Below are 10967 nucleotides of genomic sequence, written 5' to 3'. Positions count from 1 at the left end.
GTGATGTCATATACTCAGCACAAATGGGAGCAGTTTGGGGATCCGAGCAATGCAAGAGAAACACATAATGTGTTAATGACATTAAATGCATAACACCAAGACGTATCAAAGCTTGAATGTCAGAGGACAGTTGTTGGAACGATATCGGTACCATTTTTTTTACGGCCGTTGAAGTGAAAGCACTTCGTTTAAAAAGCACGCGCCTCGACGAGGCAGATTAAACCCTCCCTGTGGCGTGGAGGCAATCTTCGGGGAAACAGGGTAGCTGAATGGAAAATAACAAAATTCACACCGAAGTAACAGATATGACTTGCTTCTTTGGCATGATTTGTTTTCATAACACAGTAAACAATTGTTCGTGAAGCAGTACTTGTACAGGTAACCGTCATTTACAGTGAAAATAGCCCACTCTATGCTTTTCTTCACTCTCTCTGATTTTCGGTTTCCTTCTCTACAGTATTCGCCTGTTGTTGTTATAACTAACAGAATGTGTTTCGAACGCGGGGGCATTTTCTAATCTTGAATGTCTTAGAATCACCATGCCGCCCTTGAATTGTTTTATTCCTTTTGGACACGTTCCGCTGTTACATCCCTTTCTTCTGGACAAAAAGGCGCGAGTTCGAATCCCAATCTTGATTGCGGCATTTGCTTTGTCACTTGAGTCTCGCCAGTTACACCAAACCGTTGTTCTGGAATTTTCATTGTAAACCAACAACTGCAAACAATCCATCTAAGTGATGCGAATGAGAATCTGACCTACACTCTTCGTTCCAGATAATAAATAGGGACTGTAAATTCGTATAACATTCCACGATTCAATTTTCTTTCACACTTATATACAAGGTTGTAAACGATATCATTTTCCAGCTGCCTAATCCTGATCTTTCGCTTCACACTGATGTGCTGGTTACGGTAGATTGGGAAATAGATTAAACGATATGACGGTAAATATGCAATGGTAAATACTTAAATAATTAATTCATAATTGCCAAAGATTATACAATACCTGAAAGAATAAAAACCTCACAGTAAAAGTGGCTAACAAGATAAGATAGAACTATTACCCGTTTAAGGAAAGACGCTTGTAATGTTGCCAAAACGTATAGTTAGCCTAAGGATTTAAAAGATTTTAAAACCAGCAACGGATGACACAAAAAGCCGATAAACACAGGAAAAAATGCATATGGGATGAAACTTGCTGGGGTTATCACCAAGTTCATGAAATCTTCTTTGGTATGTAAACAGGCAGAAACAGGGGAAATTGTGCTGGAGAATAAGGGAATGGTAGGCGACATTAAACTCTCTTTACGATAGAAGAAACAAGTAACACTCCAAATGTAATGAAGAACCAAAGATTTAGTGGAAATGAATGCCTTAAGTTCTCTGATATTACTACAGGATAATACTTGAGACACTCATGAAATTAAAACCCACGCAATCCCCAGCATTTGATGACTTACGGTGTAGGGTATTGTCAAAGTGGCTGAGAAGGCATGGGATGCATCCTTTTCGATCTTTCGGATTTCTCTAGATTGAACTAGGTGGTAGCAAAGCTAACTGCGGTATTCACGAAAGAAGAAGCAAAAGAAGGAACTGAAGACCAATTACCGTGACAACAGTGGTAGGGAAAATGCTAAAATCTATTATGAGGGATGCCATAACGGCCAGTTAGAAAATGATAATAAGGAGCAGGAGCGAACACGGATTTATGAAATGGAAATCGCGTTTGGCAAATTTGTCAGACTTTTTTGAGCATGCAACTTGTCAGGTTAAAGGAAGGCCTACTCTATGTAATATATTTGGATTTTCAAAAGAATTCTGTAACTTGCTGTACATAATGCTATTGTACAAAATGGGGTAATATATTAACATGGTTTGAGGATTGAGCAACAGGCAGACAACAGACAGCAGACAGCAGAAATAAACGAGTAATGTTCGAGTTGGCTGGCTGTAGCTGTAGCTGTGCCTTAAGGATCAGTGCTATGGTCACAGCTTTATAATCTATGTTAATAACTTAGTTGATGGCATCGGGGGCAATGTATCAAAGTTTGCTGCCGATACAAAGTTCGATGGAGAAGTAAATCTGCAGAGACCGCAAAGAGGTTACAAAAGGATTTAGTCAGGTAAAATCAGTGGAGGCAAGAAAGTGGCAGATGAAATATAATGTGGAGAACTGAGAAGTTATCCACTTTGATATGAAAAAAGAAGAAAAAACAGCTTATTTTCAAACCGTGAGACACTGGGAATTATTGGTAGTTAGCCGATCTGCGTCGCCTTGTACACGAATCACAGGAAGTTCGCATGCAACCACCGCAAATAATGAGGGACCCGATTGGTCTGTCAGCCTTTATTATAAGGGATTGGAGCCGAAGGGTAAAGAATTCTTAATGCAATCGTATAAGGCATTGGTGAAACCACAGCTAGAGCACAATGTGCAGTTTTGTTCTCCTTGTTGACAGAGGGACATACTTGCCTTAGAGGGTGCGCAACTAAGTTTGACGAGTCTTATTCCTGCGATGGGAGATGTGTTTGCTGAGGGGAAATTGAGTAGACCAAGCTTATATTTCTTGGTGTTTGCAATATTGGGAGGTTATCTCATAGAATCATATAACATTCTTGAGGGGTTTGGCAGTGTAGATGCTGGAAGTTAGTTGCTCCCGGTTCCGTAGGCTAAAAGCAGTGGCACAGTCTCAGAATAATGGTTCAGCCATTTAGGACTGAGATGACGACAAATGTCTTGCTTCAAAGGTTCTGAACCCATGGAATTCTATATCGCCAGGAGCTGTATTTTCTCAGTCGTTGAGTGCAATCATGTCAGAGATTGACAAATGTTTGGGTGCTAAGTAAATCAGGGGAATATGGGGATTGTGCGGAAAGGTGCAGCTGAAGTAAAAGATCAGCAAATAACCTATGAAATGGCAGAGAACTGTCGTCGAGCTAAATAGACTACACCTATTTCTATTTCATATGTCCTTAAATACCCATTTTTCCACTGCTGTTGCAAGCTTCAATACACCTTGAACAGACGTCTGAGACTCCCATCGAGTCGTAGCGTGATCTATGACACAGAGGAAGGCCAATTGGCCCATCGAGTCCATGCCAGCTCTCCACGGAGCTATGCAGTCAGTCCCACTCCCCGGCTCATTCCCGGTAGCCCTCCAAGTCTCCATCTCACAGGTGGCCCTCCGCCTTCGTCTTGAAGTCATTGATTGTCTACGCTTCCACCACCCTTCACATAGGTAGCCACATTTCATTCATTCTGCTTGCCAGAATTAACATGCTGAAATAAGGCATTCCAAAAGTCTTTAAAAAACACAAAAACATAGGAAATAGCAGCAGAAGCCAGTCTATCCTTTTTTGTGCATGCTGTGTAAATTTCTGACGGTTTTAAATGCCAAAGTCTTGATGATTCTCCTAATTTCATCTGAAAACGAATAATTGAATCAGTTCCTTGATCTGTGCATGACAGATGCGTAATACAAATTAATCTGCACCAGACGAATGTTTAAATCTGCACGCACTTTCATACATTATGAAGTTATTCCAGCTGTTTAATTAACATTCTACCAGTACGGATAAGTCTTGTACGGCTATATTATTTGTTTTGTGGACTGTAATGTGTATCCATCAGCAGCATGATCCAAAAACGCAGTCAAGAAACAGCAACACCCTTTGGCAATTTTCAAGTATATAGCTGTGTAACATGAACCTTATTTTGTTTTTTTAAAAAACTGCATAATTCAAAACTGATATGTTGCAGCAGGAAAGGAAACTGCTTGGGGCTAAGAATAAAGTGTCCAATTTATGTGCCAGGGGCCTTGGCAGGTTTCTTTACATTAAAACACCTGCATAAATATAAAGTATTTTTAAAATGTATTCAGTATAGATGAATGTATTCTATTGATGCATATGTGCTGTTTCCCTGGAGTTCGTTTGGCACTTATACAGTTCATTCTAGAAGCAATCATTTCCCCCTCCTGATCCTAATGGATATGGCACGAAGTTTGCAGACTTGGTCAAAGTATTGCCACCCGAATTGATCTATCTCGTTATGTTGACCTTCTGGATTTTATATCTGCCAGTAATAGAGTCATATATGCTGCACCGAAACTGTAAGATCACCTGCCGTTATCAGGGCCTCTCATCTCATGAACAATGGTATAATTACGAAAATGCTCCAACAAACTGCAACACATCTTCTGCCCTTGCAAAAGCTTTCAATGCTCTGCCCCACCTCCCTTTATCCAAGGAACAGTAATTGTAATACGGATAACCATACATTTTGAAATAAAAGCAATAAATGCTGGAAATATTCAGCAGGTCTGCCAGCATCTGTGGAGAGACAAGCAGAGTTAGCGTTTCAGGTCAGTGACCCTTCGTCAGAACTGACCTGAAACGTTAACTCTGCTTCGCTCTCCACAGATGTTGACAGACCTTATGAATATTTCCAGCATTTATAGTTTTTATTTCAGATTTCCAGCATCTGCAGTTTGCTTTCACCAGAAATGTTGATGAAGATTAATTGTTGGCATAACGTTCGCATGTGTGGTGAATACACGTTCACCGCACATCTCTTTATATCAGTTGCATTGGAAGTCCAAGCTACAGGGGGTCAACAAAGAACAGGAGTAAGTTGCAAATATTGGATTTGGTCCTAAGTACACATAAGTAACCACATTTCATTAATTTTGCTTGTCAAAATTAACATGCTTTAAAAAGCTGTTCCAAAAGTTCTGACAAAAATATCGGACATAGTGAATAGTAGTTGAAGTAGGCCAGACAGGTTATCGAACCGTTTTCGCAATTCGATAAGGTCGTGGCTGAGCATCTACTTCATCATTATTTCTCCATCGTACTTCTATATCCCTTAACTTCTTTAGTGCCCAAACCTCCATGTGCCGCAGTGCTGAAAATATGAACCAATTTAACATCTGCAGCTCTCGGTGGCAGAAAATTCCAAAAGGTCAGAGTACTTTAATTGAAGAAAGTTCTCATCTCAGTCGGAAATGAGCAATCCGTTATCCTGACGCAATCAGAAATAGTTCTAGACACTACAGCCAGTTGAATTAAGATCTTAAGTATGGATCCTGTCAAGTCCTCGAAGAATGTCATATGTTTAATGAGATCACCTCCCATTTTTTAAGAACTCCAGGGAATATATGCCCATTCTATTCAATCCCTCATAGAATCGTAGATGGTTACAGTACATTAGGAAGCCATTCGGCCTATGTGTCCATTCTAACTCTCTGCAAGAACAACTCACCGAGTCTGAATCCCCCACCCTTTCTCTGGAGCCCTGCATTTTTTTTCTCTCTTTAGATAATTACCCAATTCCCTTTTGGACCTCACGATTGAATCTGGCCCCATCACACTCTCAGACATTGCATTCCAGATTCTAGGCAAACGCTGCATCAAACAAAAACCTCATGTCTCCATTGGTCCTTTTGCCATTCACTGCAGATCAGTATCTGCTGTTTTTCGTTCCTTCCACCAAGAGAAACATTTTCTCCCTACATACTCTCTACAGCCTCCTCATGATTTTGAACACCTCTTTCAAATCTACTGTTATCCTTCTTTGCTGTAAGGAGAGATACCAAGTTTCTCCAATCTATCCATGTTAACTGAAGTCTGTCATCCCTGCAACCATTCTCGTAAACCTTCTCTGCATCGTCTCTAATGTGTGTACCCAGAATTGGCCACAATAATTCACTTGAGACCGAACAAATGCTTTATTATGTTCCATCTTAACCTCCTTTCTTCTGTACTGTATGCCACAATTTATACAGACCAGTATCCTGTAAGCCATTTGAACTGCCTTCTGACCTGACTGACACTTTCAAAGTGTCATGCAGATATACCCACAGGTCTCTCTGCTCCTGCATCGCATTTCACAACTATATCCTTTATATAATGTTTTGCTTTTTCTTGTTCTTCCTAGCAAAGGGAATCACTTCCATTTCTCCACATTGAACTGTGTCTGTCACGTGTCTATCTCATCCACCAGCCTGTCTCTGTCCTTGAATTCTATCACTACTATCATCATCTTTCTTGAAATTTTATCCTGCACACACAAGTCTAGGTCATTGATTTAGATCAAAAAAGCAGTGGCCCTATTTCTCACTCCTGGGGAACCCCACTCCCCCTTCCTTGAGTCCATAAAACAATCGCTCACCTCTACACTCTATTCTCATCAATTGGCCAACTGGCATCCATGCTGGCAAAGTCGCTCTTATTCCATCGGCTGACAATATTATTATCTAGCAATGTATCAAATGCCTATTCGAAGTCCATATATACCACATCAACCACATTACCTTCATCAGCCTTCTTTATTAGCTCATTGAAAAACCCACTCAATTTTATTTCAACATGATTCGCCTTGAGCAATTCAGTACTGGAGTTTCAAAATTGAGCCATACTTTTCGAAGTGACAATTAATTTTGTTTTAGATTAGCGTATCCTGAAACCTTTCCCACCACCAAGGTCAAATTGGCTGACCTGTAGTTTCTGGGCTTATCCTTACACCATTTTTGAACACGAGTGCAATATGTACAATTCTCCAGGCTTCTAGAACCTCCCTGCATCTAAGAAGTAGCGGAAGATTATGGACAGTGCCTCCAAAATATTCAAACTTACTTTTCTCTGCATCCTCTGATATATTCAAAGAACAGTACAGCACGGGAACAGGCCATTCGGCCCTCCAAGCCTGCGCCGATCTTGATGCCTGCCGAAACTAAAACCTTCTGCAATTCTGGGGCCCTATCCCTCTATTCCCATCCTATTCATGTATTTGTCAAGATGCCTCTTAAATGTCATTATCGTACCTGCTTCCACTATCTCCCCCGGCAGCAAGTTCCAGGCACTCACCACCCTCAGTGTAAACAGCTTGCCTCGCACATCCCCTCTAAACTTTGCCCCTCTCACCTTAAACCTACGTCCCCTAGTAACTGACTCTTCACGCTGGGAAAAAGCTTCTGGCTATCCACACTGTCCATTACGCTCATAACTTTGTAAACCTCTATCATGTCACCCCTACAACTCCGCCATTCCAGTGAAAATAATCCTAGTTTATCCAACCTCTCCTCATAGCTAATGCCCTCCAGACCAGGCAACATCCTGGTAAAACTCCTCTGTACCCTCTCCAATGCCTCCACGTCCTTCTGGTAGTGTGGCGACCAGAATTGCACGCAATATTCTAAGTGTGGCCTAACTAAAGTTCTGTACAGCTGCAGCATGACTTGCCAATTTTTATACTCTATGCCCCGACCGATGAAGGCACGCATGCCGTATGCCTTCTTGACTACCTTATCCACCTGCGTTGCCACTTTTAGTGACCTGTGGACCTATACACCCAGATCTCTCTAAGGGTTCTGCCATTTACTGTATACTTCCCATCTGCATTAGATCTTCCAAAATGCATTACCGCACATTTGTCTGAATTAACCTCCATCTGCCATTTCTCTGCCCAAGTCTCCAATGGATCTATATCCTGCTGTATCCTCTGACAATCCTCATCACTATCTGCAACTCCACCAACCTTTGTGTTGTCCGCAAACTTACTAATCAAACCAGCTACATTTTCCTCCAAATCATTTATATATACTACAAACAGCAAAGGTCCCAGCACTGATCCCAGTGGAACACCACTAGTCACATCCCTCCATTCAGAAAAGCACTCTTCCACTGCTGTCCTCTGTCTTCTATGACAGAGCCAGTTCTGCATCCATCTTGCCAGCTGCCCTCTGATCCCGTGTAATTTCACCTTTTGTACCAGTCTGCCATGTGAGGCCTTGTCAAAGGCTTTACTGAAGTCCATATAGATAACATCCACTGCCCTTCCTTGATCAATCACCTTTATCACTTCCTCAAAAAACTCAATCAAATTGTGAGACATGACCTTCCCTTCACAAAACCATGCTGTCTCTCGCTAATAAGTTCATTTGTTTCCAAATGGGAGTAACTCCTGTCCCAAAGAATCCTCTCTAATAATTTCCATACCACTGATGTGAGGCTCACCGGCCTATAATTTCCTGGATTATCCTTGCTACCATCCTTAAACAAAGGAACAACATTGGCTATTCTCCAGTCCTCTGGGACCTCACCTGTAGCCAATGAGGATGCAAAGATTTCTATCAAGGCCCCAGGAATTTCTTCCCTTGCCTCCCTTAGTATTCAGGGGTGATCCCATCAGGCCCTGGGGACTTACTTACATTAATGCATTGCAAGGCACCCAACACCTCCTCTTTTTTCCATGTGATCTTGGTGACTTATCAAATATAAGTGCAGCCAGCATTTATAATACCTCCGTGTTATCAATATTTAGCCCATCGAACGTCTCAACTACCTGCTCTTTCACGATGATTTTGACATCATCTTCCTTGAGACGATGTTGAGTAATCATTTAGTACCTTCCACGTGGCCTGTGCCTGTATGAGTAAATCGCCTGCTTGATCTCAATCGGCCTCAACTCTCCTTTTGCTACCCTTTTACCATTTATATGCCAATGGAAGACTTTTGGATTCCCTTTCATGTTAGTTTCCAGTGTCTTTTCTTGTCTTGTTTTTTTTTTTAAATTCCGTTCTGAAACGTCTATAGTGAGCCTGGTCATCCATATTGTCTTTGTGCATCATCTTACTCTTCATCGCTGTCATCAACCATGGAGATCTAGCTTTGTTTTTCAACCTGTTTTCTTTGTTCTCCACATAGTCCTTTCATCCATGGAATCAAGCTATTGAACCTTCTCAAGGGGACCTTTTTATTCCTTCGGTCAGGAGACCAAAACTGTGCACAGTATTGCGGATGTGGTCTCACCAAAGACCTATACAATTGCAGCAAGATCTCCTTATTTGTATCCTCTTAATTCCCTTGCACTAAAGCTAACATTCCCTTTGCCTTCCAAGCTGCTTACTGTCCCTGCACGTTCGCTTTCTGTGATTCCTGTACAAGGGCATACATATTCGTCTGAATGCAAAGATTTACCAGTCTCTCATCTGTGAACAATATTATGCTTTTCTGTTATTCTTACAAAAGTTGATAATTACCCACGTTCCCACATTATACACCATTTTCCAGCTCCTTACCCAACCACTTGACGGACCGATATCTGTTCTTTGCAGCCATGTTAGCCTCAATTTTCTCTCCGACCTAGCTTTATATCATCTGCAACTTGGGTATATTACCCCCAGTCCCCTCATTATTTGTTTCCTTGACATAGCTTGGAAATAGCTGAAGCCCAAGCACTGATCCTTGTGGTGCACTACTAGTTATACACTGCCATCGCGAAAATGATCCGTTTCATCTCTGATCTCTTTGCTGCCGTTAGTCAAAGCAAAAAGGAAGATGTTGTGGTTGTTGGAGGTCAATCATCTGAGCTCCAGCACATCACTTCAGGAGTTCCTCACGGTAGTGTCCTAGATCCAACCATCTTCAGCTGCTTCATCAATGACCTTCCTTCAATCATAAGGTCAGAAATGGGGATGTTCGCTGATGATTGCACAATGTTCAGCACTATTCGTGATTCCTCAGATACTGAAGCAGTCCGTGTAGAAATGCAGCAAGACCTGGACAATATCCAGGCTTGGGCTGATAAGTGGCAAGTAACATTCGTGCCACACAAGTACCAAGCAATGACCATCTCCAACAAGAGAGAATCTAACCAACTCCCCTTGACATTCAACGGCATTACCATCACTGAATCCCCTACTATCAACATCCTAGGGGTTACCATTGACCGGAAACTGAACTGGAGTAGCCATATAAATACCATGGCTACAAGAGCAGGTCAGAGGCTCGGAATCGTGAGACGAGTAACTCACCTCCTGACTTCCCAAAGCCTGTCCACCATCTACAAGGCTCAAGTCAGGAGTGTGATGGAATACTCTCCACTTGCCTGGATGGGTGCAACTCCAACAACACTCAAGAAGCTCGACACCATCCAGGACAAAGCAGCCCGCTTGATTGGCACCCCATCTACAAACATTCACTCCCTCCACCACCGACGCACAGTGGCAGCAGCGTGTACCATCTACAAGATGCACTGCAGCAATGCACCAAGGCTCCATAGACAGCACCTTCCAAACCCGCGATCTCTACCAACTAGAAGGACAAGGGCAGCACATACATCGGAACACCACCACCTGCAAGTTCCTTCCAAGTCACACACCATCCTGACTTGGAACTATATCGCCGTTCCTTCACTGCCGCTAGTTCAAAATCCTGGAATTCCCTTCCTAACAGCACTGTGGGTGTCCCTACCCCAAATGGACTGCAGCGGTTATAGAAGGCAGCTCACCACCACCTTCTCAAGGGCAATTAGGGATGGGCAATAAATGCTAGCATGGCCAGCAACGCCCACATCCCATGAATAAATTTTTTAAAAAGTCTATCTCAATCCTTATCCATTTGCTTCTGGCATGGATTTGCTGATCATAGAAGTGGCATTAGAAGAATCACCTTTGCCTCTATAAAACGGTAGTGTGATGTCTGAAATATTAGTTGATCAAAATGCAAAAAAAGTACATCAAGCCCGAAAATCACGCACATATACTGGTAGCATGTTAAGACATAGCCCCTACACCCATATGTTGTAATATTTTGTGACAGCGTCTTGTATGGAACCTAATCGGTTATCTTCTGAATATTGAAATATACTACAGCCACTGGTTTTCCTTTATTTATCATTCTAGTTACACACTAGTATAGATCTGTCAAACACAATTTCCTTTTTCGTAAATCGTGTGAATTCCGTCGAATCATTTTGTTATTTTCCAAGTGTCCTGTTATGAATTCCTTCAAAATATTCATCTCATTTTTTTTTATGTTTGAGTCCCCGATATGAATATCGCAACACATCTTCAAGCAGAAGTCAATCTAATTTTCAGATCACAATAATACATTAACTTTCTGTCTTTTCCTGAACAATAGTGTGTGGACCAATTATTCTGAGTTTCACAAAATAGCACTTAAAA

Source organism: Heterodontus francisci, chromosome 17 (genome assembly GCF_036365525.1).
Source record: "Heterodontus francisci isolate sHetFra1 chromosome 17, sHetFra1.hap1, whole genome shotgun sequence".
NCBI classification, from domain to species: Eukaryota; Metazoa; Chordata; class Chondrichthyes; order Heterodontiformes; family Heterodontidae; genus Heterodontus; species Heterodontus francisci.
The sequence above is the reverse complement of the archived record's forward strand: the minus strand, read 5'-3'. Positions refer to the sequence as shown.